The sequence below is a fragment of the Heteronotia binoei genome, chromosome 21 (genome assembly GCF_032191835.1).
Source record: "Heteronotia binoei isolate CCM8104 ecotype False Entrance Well chromosome 21, APGP_CSIRO_Hbin_v1, whole genome shotgun sequence".
Taxonomy (NCBI): Eukaryota; Metazoa; Chordata; class Lepidosauria; order Squamata; family Gekkonidae; genus Heteronotia; species Heteronotia binoei.
In genome coordinates, this window is record NC_083243.1 from 17444154 (window position 1) to 17466154 (window position 22001).

Sequence of the window (22001 nt, forward strand, 5' to 3'; positions counted from 1 at the left end):
GTGATGTCTCTACTTTTTATTATACTGCCCAGGTTCGCCATAGCTGTCCTCCCAAGGAACAAACATTTTTTTAATTTCATGGCTACATTTGCCTTAGGACTGACTGGATCCTCTTGCAGTCCAAGGGACTCTCAAGAGTCTTCTCCAGCACCACAGCCCAAAAGCATCCCTTCTGCGCTCGGCCTTCCTTATGGTCCAGCTCTCACAGCCATACATTACTACAGGGAATACCATCTATTTGACTGTATGGACTTTTGTTGGCAGGGTGATGTCTCTACTTTTTATTATACTGCCCAGGTTCGCCATAGCTGTCCTCCCAAGGAACAAACGTTTTTTAATTTCATGGCTACATTTGCCTTAGGACTGACTGGATCTTCTTGCAGTCCAAGGGACTCTCAAGTGTCTTCTCCAGCACCACAGCTCAAAAGCATCTCTTCTTCCGCGCTCGGCCTTCCTTATGGTCCAGCTCTCACAGCCATACATTACTACTGGGCATACCATCTATTTGACTGTATGGACTTTTGTTGGCAGGGTGATGTCTCTACTTTTTATTATACTGCTCAGGTTCGCCATAGCTGTCCTCTCAGGGCGGGAAACATCTTTTTAACTTCACGGCTACAGTCACCATCTGCAGTGATAGTGGATCCCAGAAAGGTAGCAAACCTCCCTGAGGAGGGGGAGCCGTAGCTGCGCACACAAGGCCGGCACCTCCCCCGCGGGCCTCAGCTGCCGAGAAGGGGCCGGGCTACCAGGCGGCTGCTGAGTGGCGCAGGCCTCGCTCGTGACTGGAAGGCCAGGCCTGGGCCGGGCCCGTCGGCTCCGCCTCGCCGTGACTGAGAGGAGCCTCGGCCGCCCGCCCCCTCAGCTCCCCAGCCCTGTTGCCTCAGCCGCCGCCTCCTTCACCACAACCGGCCTCGCTCGCTCCTCGTCGGCCGACCTTCCGAGGCGGCCCCGCCGCGCTGTGAGAGCCTCCCCGGGCCAGCCAAGCCGGCGGCCACCGCCATGGAGTCGGACACGACGACGGGCGGCGGCAGCGACAAGAAAAGGTGAGGCGGCGCTTCTTTCTTCCTTCGGTTGGGCTCCTTCCCCAGCCGGGCCTGCCTGCCTGCCTGGGTCCGCCGCGGCCTTTCCCGCTTCTTGGGGGAGAAGGAAGGGCGAGACGGGGTGGCTCCATTTTGGACTTCTCTCTTGCCCCCTGCGTGGTGGGTTTTGCCACCCGTTTGGGCGCGCAGAGGCCCCCAAAAAAGGGGGCCCCTGAAGATGCAGGAGGGAGGGCAAATGGAGAGAGTCTAAAAGCTTTTCCTTTTCCCTTTCGACCTACATCCTTTTTCCTTTTCAACCGACACCCCTTTTCCTTTTCCCTTTCAACCTACATCCCTTTTCCTTTTCCCTTTCAACCTACATCCCCCCACCCTCCCGTCCAAGGAAGAAAAAGAAAAAAGAGGTTCGGTTTCCTTTCATATCTTATTGAATGGAACGTGCTGTTGTACCTCCGAATTCAATTTTTTACAGAAAATCGATTTGTGGTTTGGTTTTTTTGTTTGTTTGTTTTGATTTGGAGTTATTTTGTATATCCTGCACCGCCGTCCTTCTTTAGACCTTGTGCTTTGTTTTCAACATTTAGATGGATCTTGTCGCTGTGAGCTTTGTCTGTGTGAACTGTAAAAGAAAGTTTCTTTTAAAATGGGTTTTTTAAAAAAGCATAAAAAAATTGAGAGGGAAATCGCCTTCCTTCCTTTTGTGGGACTTTCCTATTCAGGCACCCAAGGCTAACCAAAAGCGAGGAGGATAACGGAGGCGGATGCCCACCGTTCTTATTGGGCGACCCTGGGCGAACTTGCTCCAGTTCGAGGCCCTTGGAAAACCAGGGCGCTTAGACCGGAGTGACTCCGCGTAGGATTGCATTGTGGTGCCGCCTTCTCAGCCACCCAAGACCGGCCAGAAGCTGGGAAGGATAATGGAGGTGTATGCCTCCCTCTCCCCCACCTCCCAATTCTTATTGTGATACCCTGTGCAAACTTGCTCCAGTTTGAGGCCCTTGGAAACCAGGGAGCTTAGACCGGAGTGACTCCGCACAGGATTGCATTGTGGCTCCTTTTTTTTTTTTTAATTATTATTTTCAAGGCTTGTGTGCCCTCCCCTTGTGTTCCAAGAAGGATGCTTCTCCATTTTGGGAAAGGGGCTGTTTGTGCTTCGAAAGATCCCCTGTATCTGGCATCCTTTCTCCAGCTTTCTTTGTAGGCTTCTATTCTTTAGGCTTGGGGGGGTCTTTTTAGTAGCATCCCCCCCCCTTCCCCAATTTTTCTTTGTAAACCTTAAAGCTTCCTTCTTTGTCAATCTCTTGATTCTCCCCCAGCCTTGGTCTCCTCACATTCCCTCCCTACTGATTCTATCCTCTCCTCCATCCCTCTTTCTCTTAAGAGGGCATTTTTACTGTTTCCTTTCTTCCCCTCCTCTTAACTGTCCACGTCGCCATTTTGGTGGAAGGGTGAGTGGTGAGAGCTAAGGGAAAGGGGGGGGGGATCAGCAAGTAACTCGGGGTTTGCAAGGGTAAGGGTGCTTGGAGTTGTTGAGGGAGCAACTTTCTCGACAAGCTAATTGAATCGTGCCCAAGACACTTATTTGCTCGCAGGCCACCGAGGTTGAATTTAAAACCTGATTGAGAGAGAAGCTTATAGGTGGTGTGATGTTATGTCTCCAGTTTCTTAGGTACACACAGTGTGGGGTTATGTTATATTAAGTCTGAGCTTTTGTTAGTGGATAGTAAATGAAGCTTAGTGTGCCTTGATTGTGGTCTTTCTTTTCTTTGTTTTAAAAATTGGACAGAATGGTATTTGGCTGTATATGTTTCCAAGTTTTTTTCTGTTTTTTTTGTTTGTTTTTTGCAAACAAACTGGAAAAGTGGTTAGATTGAAGAAGAAATGGAATAATGTTTAGCTAGAGAGAGAAAAATGCTTTCCTTTTAGTGGGTGAAAGTGAGAGAGAGCTGAAAATTTTGACGCTGCCTTTGTCTTTTTTGAGACAGTACAGAAATTGTCATGGACAAAAGAGAGGAGAATTGAAGTTCCTTTTGTCTGCAGAAAGTTTCTATCGTGATGAGCTTTAAATGGGGAAATGTAATTACAGTGTAATTAAAATCTTCAGGAACAACATTACAAAGGACTGTTTGTTTTCCTCATGTTTCCATTTTCTTTTACTATCTACTTGACCTGTGATTTCTTAATTTGTTGGATTAGTTCTGTTTTGTATAGGGAAGTCTTTGTTGGAAGGTGGGCAGAAAAACAATGCAGGCCTTTTAAATAAATAGAAATTCATCATGTTCAGTAGGCTGTAGAGCAGGGGAGGCCAAATTTGCTTAATGTAAGAGCCACATAGAATAAGTTTGGCCACCCCTGATCTAGAGTACAGTCTAGAATAAGTGTCAGATGTTTGAGAGCTGCAAGGCATGAATGTCAGGTGTTTGAGAGCTGCAACATAGGAAAGAAGGATGGCAAATAGATGGGGGAGGTGGAAAGAAAGCAACTTTAACTTCCAATGCATTCGCCAAATCGCTGGCTGGCTTGCCTTGGAGAAGGCATTTTAAGAGACAAATGCCTTCTCCAAGCTGGCCGATGGGGCGGTGGGGGTTTTGACAATACGTGTGAAAGAGCCACATGTGGCTTCCATTCCGCAGTTTGTTCACCCCTGCTCTAGAGTCTCCTGAAAAATTCAAATAATGGATATTCAACCTTTTTCCATACTGCAGATAGCTTTTTGTTTTCTCCTAAAAAGATACAGGAACAGACTTGGATTATTATTTTTTTTAAAAAAGCCTTGTTTTGATCAAATTTGATTTTATTCTCATAGTTACACACAGAGATGCAGCTGTTTTTCATGCTGTAGTTGTGACGGTGTGGTGGAAAATGCCATCAAGTCACAGCTGACTTATGGCAACCCCATGGGGTTTTCAAGGCAAAAGAAGAAGATGATGATGATATTGGATATCCTGCCCTATGCTCTGCATCTCAGAGTCTCAGAGCGGCTCAGAATCTCCTTTACCTTCCCCCCCAACAACAGACACCCTGTGAGGTGGGTGGGGCTGAGAGGGCTCTCCCAGAAGCTGCCCTTTCAAGGACAACTCCTGCCAGAGCTATGGCTGACCCAAGGCCGTTCCAGCAGGTGCAAGTGGAGGAGTGGGGAATCAAACCCTGTTCTCCCAGGTAAGAGTCCTTGCACTTAAGCACTACAGGGGAAGAAGGTCTATGAGAGCTATGGCTGACCCAAGGCTATTCCAGCAGGTGCAAGTGGAGGAGTGGGGAATCAAACCCTGTTCTCCCAGGTAAGCGTCCGCACACTTCGCCACCACACCAAACTGGCTGTGACGCTTCAGAGGTGGCTTGCCACTGCCTGCCTCCGCCTTGTGACCAAGGTATTCCTTGGAGGTCTCCCATCCAAATATTTCCAGGGTCAACCTTGTTTAGCTTCCACGATCTGACGAGATCCGGCTAGCCTGGGTTACCCAGGTCAGGGCGGTTGCGATAGAAGGCAGGAATTAATGCAAATGGGCTGCTTTATTCTGGGCAAGACTGACCTACACTTTGCAACAGAATGAATCATTAAAGGACAGAGGACGCTCAGAGAAGGACAGAAGAGGTTATTTATTATTTGGAACTCTAGAATTGCCCAGACTTTTACTGAAATTACCTGATCACCACTCAGATTACGGAAATTACTAGTTCCCTTGGGATGCTCCAAACTACTGTCGGATCTTCCCAGACTGGTTTTTGTTGGATTTCCCCTGAAGCAATGCCTGTGAAGATGTGGACAGTGGTGTGACCAGCAGTAATTTCTTGATGTGTTGGTTTACTGCGGCTTTGCGCAGTTTCGGAGATTGCAAACCATTAAACGACTACACCGAGGTTCCATTATATTATACCGAGGCTGTCGGACTTTTGATCACGTTACGAGAACACAAGACTTACTGGAAAAGACAGTAATGTTAGGAAAAGCTGAAGACTGCAGGAAAGGGGAAGGCCCGACACGAGATGGATTGATTCAGTCGAGGAAGCTGTGGCCCTCCATTTGCAAGACCTGAGCAAGGCTGTTTACGGTATTACGTTTTGGAGGACATTAATTCGTAAGATCACCACAAGTCAGAAGCAGCTAATCTTCACTTAACACACATAAAACTCCATTGGTCTTTTTGAGCGGTGATCAGGTTTCTTCGGAGTGCAGAAGGCATCGCTTATGTGGATGCTGGTGCAGTTTGAACAGATTCAGTTATTTTACGTATAAAATGCCTTACCTTTAGAGTGTTACTGGATGTAAGGCCAAATAAGTGTTGTGCTGTCATATATTAATGGGGTGGAATATCCTGGCTTTATATTGAATAGGGGCTGTTTCATGCTTTGTGCTTTTGCAATGTATTTGTAAATAAGAACATAAGAGAAGCCATATTGGATCAGGCCAATGGCCCATCCAGTCCAGGCCAAAAAACCCAAGTGCCATCAGGGGCCAGGCCACTGTGCCCCCCCCCCCCCAAGCACCAAGAATACAGAGTATCACTGAGCCAGACAGAGAGTTCCAACAATAAGCTACAATTTAGTGTCATCAGCAAACTGAGCCACTTCACTGCTTACACCCAACTCCAAATCATTAATGAACAAGCTAAAAAGCATGGGACCCAGTACTGAGCCCCTGCGGCACCCCACTGCTTACCATCCTCCACTGAGAAAATTGCCCATTTATACTCACTCTCTGTTTCCTATTAATTAGCCAGTTTTTGATCCACAAGAGGGCTTGTCCTTTTACCCCACGACTCTCGAGCTTACTAAGGAGCCTTTGATGAGGAATTTTATCAAAAGCTTCCTGGAAGTCAAGGTAAACGACATCTATTGGGTCCCCTGTGTCCACATGTTTGTTCACCCCCTCAAAGAACTCTAACAGGTTAGTGAGACAAGATCTTCCCTTACAGAACCCATGCTGAGTCTTCCTCAATAACTTTTGTTCATTAATGTGCCTACTCATTCTCTCTTTGATAATGGTTACCACCAACTTTCCCGGTATTGAAGTCAGACTGACTGGCCTGTAATTTCCCGGATCTCCTCTGGAACGCTTTTTAAAGATGGGGGTGACATTTGCTACCTTGGTCTTGTTTCCTCCTGTTTAGCAATCTGTGTCTCCCCTTTTTAAAGGCATACCCTAAAGATAAGCGTGCATGCTTGTCAGGTTGTACAAGCTAGGAAGCTGGGATATGGCTTTTCACCATGTTTGTGTGTGCTGTGATGCTCGCATGGTTTCTACCGAACGTTCTGTGGAACAGCTTTTAGAAACTGTTTCTAAACTTCGAAAAAATCAGTTCTTTGTCTATGATTTGTTGACCTACCAGAGGGCCTGTTGGGATGGTGTAAAACAAACAAAAAAAGCTTCCTTACTTGCTCAGTCTGAATGTACATCCAGCCTACACTTTGTCAATAGTACCTTGGGCTCCAAGTTCATATGATACAGATATGATGGATGTAAGCATATTTGAATGCTCCAGGAACATCTGGAGAGCCTTCTCTGGTTTGGGAGGAACAGTACTCGCATTGTGTCTTCTTTCCCGGATGTATATTGACATATGAAGCTTCTGTATATGGAATCAGACCACTGATCCATCCACCTTGATATTGTCCTCTCCAGCTAGCAACCAGAGTCTTCATCTCAATATTGTCCTCTCCATCCACCTTGGTATTGTCCTGTCTGGCTGGCAGCCAGAGTCTCAGGGAGAGAAAGGTCTTCAACAACACCTGCTATCCAAGTTTGAAACAGGGAATCCTTTTGCACAGAGCAGGTGTTCTTCCACTGATCTGTGACCCTTCCTGTATCTTTTGTGCATCAAAACCTTGTTGTGACTCTTTTAAATACCATCAGTGATGGAGAGTTTTATTTCTGCGAACAAATTCCCCCAGAAATAATGACTGCCAAATAATTGTAGATCTTCCAATACCGTAAGGTTTACGGGCAATGTTCCCTCTAAGCTGCAGAGTCTTATGAGCACAAATTCTACTTTGTGAGCTCCTGGCATAAATTATTGTGTTCTGGGGTCATCCTTCCTGAACTAAGACAAAAATGTGTGAGCTGGAGGCTAAAAATCTGCGATCTAGCTCACGCTAACTCAGTTTAGAGGGGACGCTGTTTATGAGTATGGTTTTTTGGAGATAGGGTGGTGGTGGGAATGGTTCTTGGAAAGCTGGTTTTTCATGATCAAACATATTTATGCCACCGCAGTTCAGTGTGGCTCCTGCTAGGTAGCATAAATGCTATATTAGGATCTGATTAGAAAAAAGAGACTGCTGAATTGCAACTGATAATGAAGCTCAAGACAATGCATCTTGCCGGGCTGAATCAAGACCTAGGTTTCCCATCTCATTACCAATACTGATTTCTCCATGCCAGCTACCCCTCTGTTATATCACACCTAATCCAATCATGCCTGCTGTTGTCATTCCCTGCTATTGTCATTTGGCATCTGAAGTCACTCCACTCTCCAAGCTATGACAGATGGTCTCACATTCTAGCCGTATCTAAAGAAGTCAGCAGTTGACTCACAAAAGCTCCTGTCCGGCTGCAAATTTCGTTAGTCTTTAAGGTGCTACCGGACTTCTGCTCTTTTCTTCTGCTGCGTTCCTTATCTTTTAGTACAGTGTAAAGCAGGAGTGTCAGACTCATTGTGTGATGAGGATCGAATCTGACATAAATGAGACCTTGTTGGGTCGGGTGATGTCGGGCTGGGCGGTGTATGTACCTATTTAAGATTAGGCAGCAGATATAAACTTTATAAAAGACTCAGACAAACATGACTAAAGATTTATTTAAAAACGTAAAACATTAGCACTCAAAGGTGCTTTCTTTGTATTTCTCCCATGGGTTCCAGGAAACTGGGCAAAGGAAGCTCTGGCTCTTTCCCTCCCTCCCCAGGAGACCAGGAGGGGAAGGAGCCTCAGCCAATAGAAGGAAGAAAGGCTTGGTTCAATAGCTCTGCTGTGCAGATGAGAGAGCCTGGAAAAACAAGTTCTGCCTCTTCCCTTCCTTCCCAAGGGAGGAGCTTCAGCCAGTGGAGAAAGCAGAGGCCTTGCTCTGTAGCTCCTGTGCAATGGAGCAAGCCTGGCAAAGCAATCTGTGATGCAGAAGGGAGCAAGAGAGAGGGAGAAGGAAGCAGATCACAGCCAGTTGTTTGGGGGGCCTGATAGGAGCCCTCTGGGGCCTAATTCGGCCTCCAGGCTGCATGTTTGACACCCCTGGTGTATAGCCTTGTTGAACTGAACGGCTCGTCTGTCCAGTTTCTTTCCAAGACTGTACTCTAGATAGATTTGGCACATAGTTAAGGAATCCTGAAGTTTTGTCAGCTTTATGTGAAAAACCTGCGAAGGGACTAGTTGTAGCACCTTTTCCCCTCCGACTTCACAGTAATACAGATTTCCTTCCCCACCCCCTCTCTCCTCCAGAATAGAATTTACGATGTGCAAGTAATACTTGTCTTGACTACCCCCCTCTTCAGTGCATGTATCAGGATTTTTGAGCCAGGAGGTTCAGGACTTCATGAGCACTTTAGGTATTTCCAAGCTCAGCGATTGGAGAAACAAAGCTATTCACTGAATGGTGGTTGTATTTTAGCCAAGTTACAGCTTCAGTCGGTGCAGTGGTTTCATTGCCTTGGCCACCCTGAGCCGGCTGATACCTCTTTGTCAACAGTCTAGCTAAGGAAGGTCTCAAGAGATTGAGACCTCCTGGAAACATGATGGTGGTTGAAGTATCGCACAAAGGCCCCAACTGAAGAAGAAGAAGAAGATATTGGATTTATATCCCGCCCTCCACTCCAAAGAGTCTCAGAGCGGCTCACAATCTCCTTTCCCTTCCTCCCCCACAACAGACACCCTGTGAGGTGGGTGGGGCTGGAGAGGGCTCTCACAGCAGCTGCCCTTTCAAGGACAACCTCTGCCAGAGCTATGGCTGACCCAAGGCCATTCCAGCAGGTGCAAGTGGAGGAGTGGGGAATCAAACCCGGTTCTCCCAGATAAGAGTCCGCACACTTAACCACTACACCAAACTGGAACTGAAAAGAATATGAGTTTTCCTTGGATTCATCAAGCTCTCTTTATCAGCTGTCAGTGAGAAAGAAGAAGCTCAGAGTCCAGTCGTCAGCAAGTTGACTTCAAGATCCCACTGTTCAAGGACACTTCGTTCCAAGCAAGCATAGACTGTATTGCATCCTTGGACAGCTAGGCTGGTATCTGGGAAACATTCATATGTTTAGGAGGATGACCTGTGATACACTTTTTAGGATTGTCATCTTGGGCAGTACATTGCATAAGTATTTTCCAGCCTAAACAAAACCTAACGTTTAGAGGATTTATAAAACTGTAGCCCACCTTTGCATCTGACTGGATACCCATTACAGCCAGCAGTAACCAGCCCCCCTCCCAAACCCTAATGCAATAAACTGATTTGCTCTGTGGGGTTGGAGGAGAGTTTTGTGGAAACTACGGGCGTGCCAAAAACGAAAGCTAGTGAGCTCTAGATCAAATCAAGCCTGAATTTTCTTTGGAAGCTAAAATGATTCAACTGAGGCTATCATATTTTTTTTATCACATTACGAGAAGACAAGAGTCACCGGAAAAGACAATAATGCAAGGAAAAGTTGAAGGCAGCAGAAAAAGAGGACGAGATGAGATGGATTGACTCAGTGAAGGAAGCCATGGTTTTCACTTTGCAAGACTTGAGCTGTTAGTGATAGGAGATTCTGGGCAACAATTCATAGGGTCGCCGTGCCAGAAGCGACCTGATAGCACTTCACACACCCACACCCCAGTTTAAAAAGTGAATCATATAAAGCAACTATATCAGTGAGGAGGAAGCACAATAAGAATCAAGAGAGCATATGCCACAAAGTTAAAAAATAAAGCCTCCAAGGGATTAGTTTGATTTTCAGCAGGACCAAAAGCTCTGTGGACAATCTTGACCAGCCATCTAGAAGCAAGAAGGGGTGGTGGTGGTACCAGGCAAAGTTCTTGGTGTAGCCTCTAGCTGCCTGGAGCTCCCCCATCAAAAGCCCTATCTTGCCCTGATCTGGATAGCCCAGGCAAGCTCAATCTTGTCAGATCTCGGAAACTCAGCAGGGCCCATCCTGGCAACTATTTGGATGAGGCAGACCTTCAAGGAATGGCGGTGTTGGGACGTAGAGCTTGGCAATAGCAAACCATGCATCTGAACATCCAAGCCCCACTAGAGGACGCCAGATCAACCATAACTGCCAAGCGTACACATAAAAGGCGAAGGTAGTCCCCTGTGCAAGCACCAGTCGTTTCCGACTCTGGGGTGATGTCGCATCACAACGTTTTCACGGCAGACTTTTTACGGGGTGGTTTGCCATTGCCTTCCCCAGTCATCTACACTCCCCCCCCCCCCCCAGCAAGCTGGGAACTCATTTGACCAACCTCGGAAGGATGGAAGGCTGAGTCAACCCTGAGCCGGCTACCTGAATTCAGCTTCCGCCGGGATCGAACTCAGGTTGTGATTAGAGAGCTCGGGCTGCAGTACTGCGGCTTTATCACTTTGCACCCTGGGGCTCATTAAGCACACACACACACACAAAATACACAAAGAAGCTCTATCTTGTGCCCATGTCTGTCAGAGGGAACATGGAACAGGCCATTGAATGAAGACTTCAGTGAGCAGACAGGTTTGTACAAGGTAATTCTTCAGCTGTTTGAGTCCCAGACGGCTTAGGGCTTCAGAGATCAGAATCGGTGCTTTTGAATGGATTTTGGAAACAAAGCAGAGGTCAAGAATGATGTTTCGAGTTTTAGATTGAAAGTAGAAAATGGTTAGATGTTTAGAGTCACGAGCTTCCTTACTTGTAGTTGTAACAATTTCTTCTTTGTGAGTCTGTTAACTGCTGACTTCTGGGTATTTGAGTTTAGGGCAAAGGTTTCACTGTGTTGTGGCTGTCTTAGTTTTATGAGCTCTTTTGACGCAACTGAAAGTTCACTTAAGTTTATATTAGTCATAATTGGAGAGTGACGTCATTGTCAGTCATTTAAAGCAAGCGTATGCTTTGCTGAGGCCTAATCCTGGAGCTCTGTGAATCGCGGTGCTTTCTTTCTCTTTGCAGTTACTCCTCTTTCTCAGTGTCCCCCTCCCCTTCACCCTCGAGCTGTAGATAAGTCGCTGTTAATCAGGTTTTTCCCATCAGTGGGCCTCTGAAACTCCCTTCAGGTTGCTTTTTCGGATTCTGATTTAAGGGAAAACCTTGGTTCTCAGCCAAACCTTAGAAGGGCAGAAGTTGCCCCACAGTAGGACCAGGGCTTTTTTAAAAAGCAGGAACGCACAGGAACGCAGTTCCAGCTGGCTTGGTGTCAGGGGGTGTGGCCTAATATGCAGATGAGTCCCTGCTGGGCTTTTTTTCTACAAAAAGCCCTATGTGAAACAATGGTGATGTCAGGGGTGTGGCCTAAATATGCAAATGAGTCCCTGCTGGGCTTTTTCTGCAAAAAAAAGCCCTGAGTAGGACTATGTGTAAGGAGTGCACATTCCTGGAGATGGTTCCTGATTAGTTCGTTCTGGAGCATTGGTTTGAAGGTGACCCTGAACAAAGGGTGAGCATTAAAGCAAAAATTACAAATTTTACATTCTCATTCTCCAAATGGTCAAAGATATTTTTAGCATGCTATTCTTGTCCCGCACATGAGCTTTAGCGATAACCTTGTTAAATGTCTCCCTCTCATTTTAGAGCGTTGGATATCAAATTTTATTTGAATTCTATCTTCAGGGGATCCGAGTAACCTGGCCTCCCTGTAGAAAGCTTTTATGTTATCATAAGTGTCTGCTTTACATATGGTATTTCAGATCCGTTAGACCTGAAGGCTTTAATTACCAGCATGATTTATGTTGATCGTAAATCAACAAGGGCTCCCAAGTGTTCTTAATCCCTGATAAAGAACTAGACTTCTGAATGTGAAATAGCATAGCTCTTCTGGACCAAAATGCCCCTGTGTACTCTTCAGTATCTCAATAGAAGCCTTTGCCTTTCCATCTAATCTCCATTGTGCGTGCATATAAATAGTTGAATATGAGCTGGAATCTGTAATGCTTTCTTTTAACTAATTCAAGCATTTGTTTCCACATTAATTGTTAAAATTAACATTCTTTTTGACCTTGTTTTTGCTTGTAAGTTTAACTCAACTGTTGGAGAAGTGGGACAGGTAAGATAGGAATCTAGAGAGCTGCTAGAAACACAGACTTGGTTATATGTTGTTTTTTTTACTGTATAGTGAAAACACTCCCCCCCCCCCCCCCCGCCAAAGCACACACCATATAGCAAAGTTTTGGAAGTCCACCCACTCTGAAAAGCAGTTTTCCTTGTGGTTTGGGTGTGGGGCTGCTGCTTGAAAAACAGGCACTTTAGTGAATGTGTTGGACCACATATTTAGCTGCAATGAACTGGACCACATATTTAGATGAAATATGGACTCTGTTTTGCATGTTAAAAGGAGGGCGCAGGTCGAGGTCATTATGATATGACAGAGAGTGTGGTTTAACAAAAACTTTTAAAAATGACTCACCTTCAGGTCAGACGGCAGAAAGGTAAGTTCTGAATCTAATGTAGTTATTCGAGGCTAGTTTTATCTGTACCAATAAATCCACCAAAGTCTAGAGCCTACCAAAGTCTAGGAGTTGTTGGTCTGGAGGGCCAACAACATGGTATAGAGGCCAAGGCCTTCTCCTGATGTTGCCTCCTGGTTCTGCGATTCAGAGGCTTAGTGGCTCTGAATGTGGATGTTGCCCTCGATCACCATGGTTAGTAGCCATTAATAGATTTATCCTCCATGAATCTATCTAATCCCCTTTTCAAGCTGCTGATTTCTGTGGCCATCACTACATCCTCTGGCAGCGAATTCCACATTTTAGTCATTCTCTGTGTAAAGTAGTATTTCCTTTTGCCTGTCCTTAACCCACTGCCCATCAACCATTTCTTACTAGCATACCTAAGTAAGTAATGCCAGTTATAGCACATTGGCAAGGTAAAAGAACTTTCTTCTCTTGGAGGCAGTCCATGGGCTAGTTGACTTGTATGTGTGTTAAATGCCATCAGGTTTCTTCTGACATTTCTATCCTATCAACAGATGTCCTCCAGAATATCCTAATAATGTGATCAAAGTATGTGACTTACTGTTTGCACGTTGATATATATGTAATGTGGAAGCTGCAGGTTCTGATTATCAAATAATTGTTTAAAGTTTTTTAGAAGTCCATGCTTGAGGCTACACAGCAGCTCCCACCCAGATGGTTATAAAAGAGTCTACAGCGGAAGTCGTGGCTTGGAAAATCTGCCATTGCTTTTTTGCTAACTATCAGTGAGGCTTTACCATCTCCAGCGTGTCTTTGGCTCTCATTTAGCAACTGCTGAGTTACTGTTGGGGGTTTGTACAGATTGGAGATCACTGAGTTATCTGTTTTGTGTACCTAAAGGTTTTTTTTTTATATATATATATATATATATATATATATATATATATAATTTTATTTCATAACCCAGTGATGTAAACAGATATACAAATTAAACATTTTCAAAATTAAATAACTTCACAAAACGAGGATAATATTACTGAATTAACAGTACTATAAAAACTCAAACTTTCAATTCTCCTATGTTGGGAGTTAAATGTAGTATAAAACAAAAAGAGGAAAAAACCACAATCCTCTGAGAAAGCATTCTCCCTTCTTTACAACACAACAAACAGCCATACGTTTAGCTTGCCTATATATATCATTCTTTCTTTAACCATTTATAAAATTTATCCCATTTCTTGGTTGCTTCGGGTTTTGATATCCCTCTTAACATATTTGATAAAATATCCATTTCGGCGGCTTGAAGGACCTTATCTACCACTTCCTCTAATTTTGGACGTTCCTTTTGCTTCCAATACCTAGCAAATACCATTCTCGCCGCGGTAATGAAGTAAACTGTTACATACTCATCCTCTTGAGGAATTTCTTTTTTAACTAGAGACAGTAACATCATCTCTGGTTTGAAATGTAAATTTACAATCAATATCGCCTTTAACGTATCATAAATTTTAACCCAGAATCTTTTAGCTATTTTGCATGTCCACCATAGGTGGAAAAAGGAACCTATTGCTGAACCACATTTCCAGCACTTTGGAGATATGACTGAATTAATTTTGTTCAGTTGGACTGGTGTAATGTACCATCTGTGAAATAACTTAAAAAAGAAGGATGGGAGGCTGAGTCAACCTTGAGCCAGCCACCTGAGCCCAGCTTCTGCCAGGTTCAAACCCAGGTAATGAGCAGAGAGCTCGGACTGCAGTATTGCAGCTTACTACTCTGCCACGGGTCTCCTCTCTCCTAGTACTACTGGTATATTTCCAGTGTGTTTGTTTGCAACCATAAAAGACAGAGGTGCCTTGGATAAAAAGCCAAGGGTCTAAGGAAGCAGTGTATGCATATGATGAAATATGACCGTAGTTGCCCTTATCTTCTCTTGGAGTCCCTCCAGAATTCCTGTGAGCTTTGTCTGAGAGAGAAGGCCAGAGCAGCGCATGATACGGAGGTTGTCCTTTGACTGGCACATTTAGTACTTGATCAGAAGCGTTATTAGGCCCACGTCTCCCAGAAGGTCAGAACGAAATGCCAGAGTGTAGGTTAAAGACATGTAAAGCCAGTTGAGTCGACGAAGAAAACAAAGATATGGCAAGTTAGCTGATACCTTTTTGGATCAGCTTCTGATGGTGGAAGAGCACGTAAGGTCTTTAAGCTGAGACGACCCATTGTTGGGATACAGCTGGCAATGTTTTCAAACTGCACGGCATTTCCCTGAGCTCAGAAACTTTGCTACTCTTCCAACAACAGAAATTGCTCCAGCAAAAGATCATCTTACTTATTTTGTGTACTCGTTCTCTGGGACTTCAAAGGATTTGCTGTACGATTTGGCACAGTTGTGGCTAAGCTGCCATTATGCCATGAAAGCTACCTAAATTACCTCACTCTCTGAGACCAACCCAGCAATACCTTTTTCTAAGAAAGCATTACAGGGAAAAGTAAATAAGATGCAAGTTAATAGTGAGGCTGAGAAATGGACTAGAATTTGTCCAAGAAACAGGGCTTTTAAAAAAAACCCCAGGTAATGCCCAGGATAGATGGTAGATTTTCCATCTTAGCTTTGCGGCTAACTGAAGCTCTTTTTGGTCACGACTTCTATGTGTAGGTAGCAACACAACCCCAATTCTTTTGTTTCAAATAATTGCCAGTTTGGTGTAGTGGTTAAGTATGCGGACTCTTATCTGGGAGAACCGGGTTTGATTCCCCACTCCTCCACTTGCAGCTGCTGGAATGGCCTTGGGTCAGCCATAGCTCCGGCAGAGGTTGACCTTTACAGGTCAGCTGCTGGGAGAGCCCTCTCAGCCCCACCCACCTCACAGGGTGTCTGTAGTGGGGGGAGAAGATGCAGGAGATTGTAAGCCGCTCTGAGTCTCTGATTCAGATAGGGCGGGGTATAAATCTGCAGTCTTCTTCTTTTAGTTGAGGAAAATAACTCTTTTGTTTGACCTCTGGAGAGGTGTATTTTAAAGCTCAGTTGTTACTAATTGTTAATGACCAGGGATGGATTCTGCTGCTGATTTTTGTATTTTTATATGCTCACGTGTGGGTAATTGTGTGCATCTGGAAGTCGTGGTGACCTCTGGTGACTGACCCCTATTGAGGGCATGGAGAAAATTCAGAGAGACGGCTGAACAAAGCCTATCTCTGTTTCTGGTATTGTAAGGACGTCTTCAATCCATGGATTTGCCAGAGTTGACCCTGCTTCACTTCCGATATCTGACAAGATCAAGCTTGTCTGGGCTATCCAGATCAGGGTGATTTTTCTGCTGATTTTTATATTAGTTTAAATTGGGTTTTGATGCTCCTATCTGATGCTCGTTTGCATTGTTCTACTGTTTTTGTTTCTTGTATTCTGGTCTCATTCATTGCTTTCATCGGAATTTTGACGGTCTGTTATGATTTCATTGACTTGATGGGAGACTGTATATTGGAAGAGCAGGGCAAAATCCTTTAAATTAAAAAAAAAGTTTTTAAAAGGCCCAGCCGCTTATGCACAAATTTTGTAATGATAATTAAAAAATCCTTTGGGGGTTTCCCATAGTGCTTTGCATTTGTGCTTGGACAAACCGGAATAGTAGTATTGTGTCGGAAAATTTAATAATGGGAAAAGCCTTGGGACAGAAGATACATGTGAGTTTGAGAATATCAGGAAATCTAGTACTGATGGAAACTGCCCCTGAAGCCCCATACAGCTATTGCCAGAAGCGGTGATTACAGACCAGGAAGGAACTCTGCAAGCCCTGTAACTTTTTGGGCATGGGCTTTCATTTTTCTGTTTGCAAGCTTTTATTTATTGGGATAATCGCTGTTGGGTAACCTTTCCTGGCCTTTGTGAACAAATACAGTTTCGCTCCTTAATATATTTGTGCTGCAGGAATAGTAGAAAAGAGCAAAAGTCCAGTAGCATCTTAAAGCAGGGGTGTCAAACATGCGGCCCAGGTGCTGAATCAGGCCCCTGGAGGGCTCCTATCAGGCCCCCAAGTAACTGGCTATCATCTGCTTCCTTCTCCTTCTCTCTTGTTTCCTTCTGCATCACAGCTTGCTTTGCCAGGCTTGCTCAATCGCACAGGAGCTACAGAGCAAAACCTCTATTTTCACCGTTGGCTGAGAGCCAGTGTGGTGTAGTGGTTAAGTGTGCGGACTCTTATCTGGGAGAACCGGGTTTGATTCTCCACTTGCACCTGCTAGCATGGCCTTGGGTCAGCCATAGCTCTGGCAGAGGTTGTCCTTGAAAGGGCAGCTGCTGTGAGAGCCCTCTCCAGCCCCACCCACCTCACAGGGTGTCTGTTGTGGGGGAGGAAGGAAAGGAGATTGTGAGCTGCTCTGAGACTCTTCGGAGTGGAGGGCGGGGTATAAATCCAATACCTTCATCTACCTCACAGGGTGTCTGTTGTCGGGGAGGAAGGAAAGGAGATTGTGAGCTGCTCTGAGACTCTTCGGAGTGGAGGGTGGGATATAAATCCAATATCATCATCTTCTTCTCCCCTGCAGAGGAAGGTGGGGAGGCAGAGCTTGCTTTTCCAGGCTCTCTCAATCTCACAGCAGAGCTACTGAGCCAAGCCTCTCTTCCTTCTATTGGCTGAGGCTCCTCCCCCTCCTGGTCCCCTGGGAAAGGAAGGAAAGAGCCAGAGCTTCCTTTGCCCAGTTCCCTGGATCCTATGGGAGAAATACAAAGGAAGCACCTTTAAGACCGAGTGCTGTTTTAAGCATGTTTTAGTTTAAGTGTTCCTTTTTTAAAAAAGAAATCTTTAATTGTGTTTGTCTGTGTCCTTTATAAAGTTTCTATCTCTGCTACCTAATCTTAAATAGGAACACGCACGGCCGGGTCCTGTATGGCCCAGCCCAGCAAGGTCTCATTTATGTCAGATCCGGCCCTCATAACAAATGAATTTGACATCCCTGCCTTAAAGACTAAGAAAATTTGTGGTAGGGTAAGAACTTTCATGAGTCACTGCTCAGTTCTTCAGATACTGCTTGAATGTGAGTCCATCTGTCCTTAAATCTTGGAGAGCAGAGTGATTTCAGATGGACTCACATTCGATCTGTATCTGAGCAGTGATGCAGTGACGAAAAAGTGAACAGTGACTAGTGAAAGCTCCTTCCCTGCCACAAATTTTCTTAGTCTTTAAGGGGCTACTGGACTCCTGCTCTTTTCTACTGCTGCTGACAGGCTAACGCGGCTCCCCATCTTGATCCATCTCACGGTAACAAGTTACTGTCTATGAGGTCACTGTCGTTCAAACTGGCCCACGAGCGCAAAAAGAAAAAGATCCTAATTTCCAAAATTAGATTTTCATTAAGAGATTGAACAGCCGCACAAGAAGGCCGAGGCAACAAAAGGTGTGGTGTGGTGAGGTGATTAAAGTGTCGCATCTGGATCTGGGAAACTGAGGTACAGCTCTGTAGTCATGCCATGGAAGCTTACTGTGTGACCTTGGGTCAATCACACACTCTCAGCCTAATCTACCCCACAGGGCTGTTGTGAGGATAAAATAGAGGAGAAATGATATAAGTTCCTATTGGGTTCCTGTAGAGAAGAAAGATGGGATATTAATAACATAGATGAAAGCAAGTTTTATATGGAGTAGAAGGATGGGATATTAATAAAATAGATGAAAGCACGAAAATAAGTTTACTGCTTAATTGCAAGCATACATTTTTGATGGATCTAAGGCAAGGGCATGGAACTTATTTGTTATGAGGGCCAGTTATGACATAAATGAGATCTTGTTGGACCAGGCCATGTGTGTCATAAAATGTAATGCCAAGTAACAGAGATAGAAACTTTATAAAGGACACAAAGATTAAAAAAAAAACCCTTAAAATAAAATATGCTTAAAAATTAGAACTCTTGCAATATTTTATTTATTTAACAGTTTCTGATAACTCATACCTCTTGCTCTGCATTATTGCATCAAAATCTGCAGACAATTTCTGTGTTGTAGCAATCTTGAGTATGCTGTTCAGGTGTTGTTCAGCTGTGTATCTGTTAAGTTGCAAACCTACTTTTGATTTATCAGCATTCATTACAGAAATCTCACGGTCAATGCTTTAAGCCTAAGACCCAGGGGAAAACACGAAATAGCTGGGCATTGCGAGCTTTTGTACATAAGTTGCTTCATGTGGTGGTCAGCCAATGAAGAAAATAGAGGCCTTACTCAGTATCTCCTGTGCAATTGAGCAAGCCTGGCAAAGCAAGCTCTGATGCCAAAGGAAGCAAGAGAGAGAAGGAAGCAAATGAGAGATGCTCGTAGGCCTGATATGAGCCCTCCGGGGGCTTGATACAGCCCTCGGGTCACATATTTGATACCCCTGATCTAAGGCTTCCTTAAGAAATGTATGCAGTGCAGAAAGAGCTTCAAACTGCAGTTGGAAGGAATAATGCCCTTTCAGTGAGTTAGATTTTGATCTGCTGTTTACAGCAATTGTTCTTCAGATGGGAAGTGGATCCTCTCTAGGATCCCTCTTCTCTGTTTCCCAACTAGCACCTCATTTCCAAATCCAAATACTTTTATTGGTATAGAAGTAAAAGTACAGCATGACAAATTGTCACAGAGTTTCAGTTATAAAAACTAGTCAAGCATCAAGAATGAGAGCTAGTCTTTTGCTCCCTGATTAACAATTTTACCGCATGGTAAACACAATATTAGCGAATTGGAAATAGGCTGTGAGGCTTTTGCGAGTTTTTTCGCAGATAAAGTCTCATTGCTCCGACGCGACCTTTCCGCCATAATTGATACAGTGAAAGAACTTGGGGCACCGAGCACATCTTCTGGTCCAGTTCTAGATGCCTTCAGTCCACTCAGCCTGGAGGAAGTCGACAGGATCCTTTTAGCTGTACGCCCTACGACTTGTAGGTTGGATCCGTGCCCATCCTGGCTTATAAAAGCTAGCCAGGCCATGCTACGTGAACCACTACAAGATATTATCAACATATCCCTGATAGAAGGGATCTTTCTCACACTCTTTAAAGAGGCTGTGGTCCGTCCTCTCTTGAAAAAACCATCTGCAGATCCAGCCGTATTGGCGAACTATCGGCTGGTATCAAACCTTTCCTTCTTCGGTAAGGTTATAGAGCGGGCGTGGCAATTCAGCTGCAGGGATTCCTGAAGGACACTTCCACACTGGATCCATTCCAGTCCGGCTTTCGACCAGGTCACGGGACAGAGACGGTTCTGGTAGCTCTCATGGATGTCCTCCTGCGACATCTGGATTGGGGCGGCTCAGCAGTGCTGCTATTATTGGACCTGTCAGCCGCTTTTGATATGGTTGATCATCAGCTACTGACTGGCCGCCTTGCCGACGTGGGGATTCAGGGGTCCGCCTTACAGTGGTTGACCTCCTTTCTCCAAGATCGGGGACAAAGGGTGGTGATAGGGGAGGAGTCATCCCAGAGGCACTCACTCATATGTGGTGTGCCTCAGGGTGCGGTTCTGTCCCCGATGTTATTTAACATCTACGGTATATGCGCCCCCTTGCCCAGATTGTCAGGAGGTATGGACTGGGTTGTCACCAATACGCAGATGACACCCAGCTCTATCTATTGATGGGTGGCCAGTCCGACTGTACCCCGGAAAATCTGGACCTGGCTCTTCAAGCCGTAGCATCTTGGCTCAGGCTGAGTCGGCTGAAGTTAAATCCGACGAAGACGGAAGTTCTCTATCTGAGCCAGGATGATCCAAGGGGAGGGGTCCAGCTGCCGGCTCTTGATGGGGTGCCATTGATACTGCCCCCTAAGGTCAAGAGCTTGGGCATGCTCCTTGAGTCCTCCCTTACAATGGAGGCCCAGGTAGCAGCCACTATTAGATCCGCCTTCTTTCATCTTCAGCGGGTGTGGCAGTTGGCTCCTTTTGTGGAGCACAATGACTTAGCAATGGTGATCCATGCTACGGTCAGCTCAAGAATAAATCACTGTAATGCTCTCTACATGGGGGTACCCTTGATGCTGACTCGGAAACTACAGTTAGTGCAGAACGCTGCGGCACGGCTGTTAATGAGGCTCCCTTGGGAGCACATTCAGCCAGTGCTGAAAGAGCTGCACTGGCTACCTATTGTGTTCTGAGTCTGTTTCAAGGTGTTGGTATTGACCTTTAAAGCCCTTTATGGTCAGGGACCTGTTTATCTGCGGGACCGCTTTTCCCCATATATCCCCCAGAGAGCACTGCGCTCAGGGACAAAAAATCTGCTGCCCACCCCTGGACCAAAGGAGGCCAGGTTGCGTTTGACACGAGCCAGGGCCTTCTCGGTGGCAGCACCAGAGTTATGGAATGCTCTCCAGGAGGCCATAAGGGCCCTGCGGGACCTTCCTACATTCCGCAGGGCCTGTAAGACCAAACTGTTTCGACAGGCCTTTGAAGCTTAAACCGAGAGAGAGCTGCCACCTGACATCAGCTAGAGTTTCCGGTGTCCAACCGTCTGAAAAGCAGAACCGCCAACATAGTAATGGTACAGCACTGTGGAATAGTTTTAAATTTTAATTGCATTAATGTTTTATAGATTTTATTGACACTGTTTTAAACGAATGTTGTGAGCTGCCCTGAGTCCGCTTGCGGAGAGGGTGGGGTAGAAGTGTAATGTACCCTATATACTCGAGTATAAGCCTAGTTTTTCTGCCCAAATTTTGGGCAGAAAAAACCCCTCCTCGGCTTATACTCGAGTCACTATTCCGCCCGCATCCCCGGAATTCCAAGGACAGCTAAAGCTGCCCCCTGCTCTCCTCTCCTCAGTGAAGGGGGAGGGGTCGTGCTGGGACTGGTGTTTTCAGTCTGACCAGAAATGACTTCTGCCTTGGTATTGTTGATTTGTGTTCTGCACCACCATTCTCCTCATCTTTCATTGCAAGCAGCATTGTGGCCTTACCTGCCACAGGAATAGTAACTGCTGCGTTTCCCACCCTCGGCTTATACTCGAGTCAATAAGTTTTCCCAGATTTTGGGGTAAAATTAGAAGCCTCGGCTTATATTCGGGTCGACTTATACTCGAGTATATACGGTAAATAAATTGTTATGGCAGCCAAAAGGTGTACTTTGCAACTAGTCTAGTGGTATGGGAACATCGGTCAGATAACAGAAAGAACTTTGCCTTAGGTAGTCCATAAAGGTTAGACAGGATAGGTTTGATTATACAGCCCCACACTTCCCCATAGAAATCACAGTGAAGTAAGACATGGGCGACTGTTTTGAGGTGCCTTCCATTACACGGGCAGAAGGGATGTTCATGGCAAACCTCCCAAACAGTACCGCTGAGGGTAAAACATTAAGTCTTCCTAACATAAAAGAGCGGCGTAACTGGGGTGAGGTAAGCTGGGAAAGGTAGGCAGCAGGCAGCCCATAATTTGGAAAGATACCAAATGCTAAAGGGGA

At 45.3% G+C, this 22001-nt stretch overlaps 1 protein-coding gene across 1 annotated transcript in view; it reads left to right on the plus strand.

The window, feature by feature from the left end:
• The first annotated feature begins 1026 nt into the window (after positions 1-1026).
• Positions 1027-22001, plus strand: part of HIF1A (hypoxia inducible factor 1 subunit alpha) — an 84444-nt gene continuing 63469 nt past the window's right edge. The window contains 1 exon segment of the mRNA XM_060261621.1: positions 1027-1046. The gene's annotated coding sequence lies outside the window, so the exon portion shown is untranslated.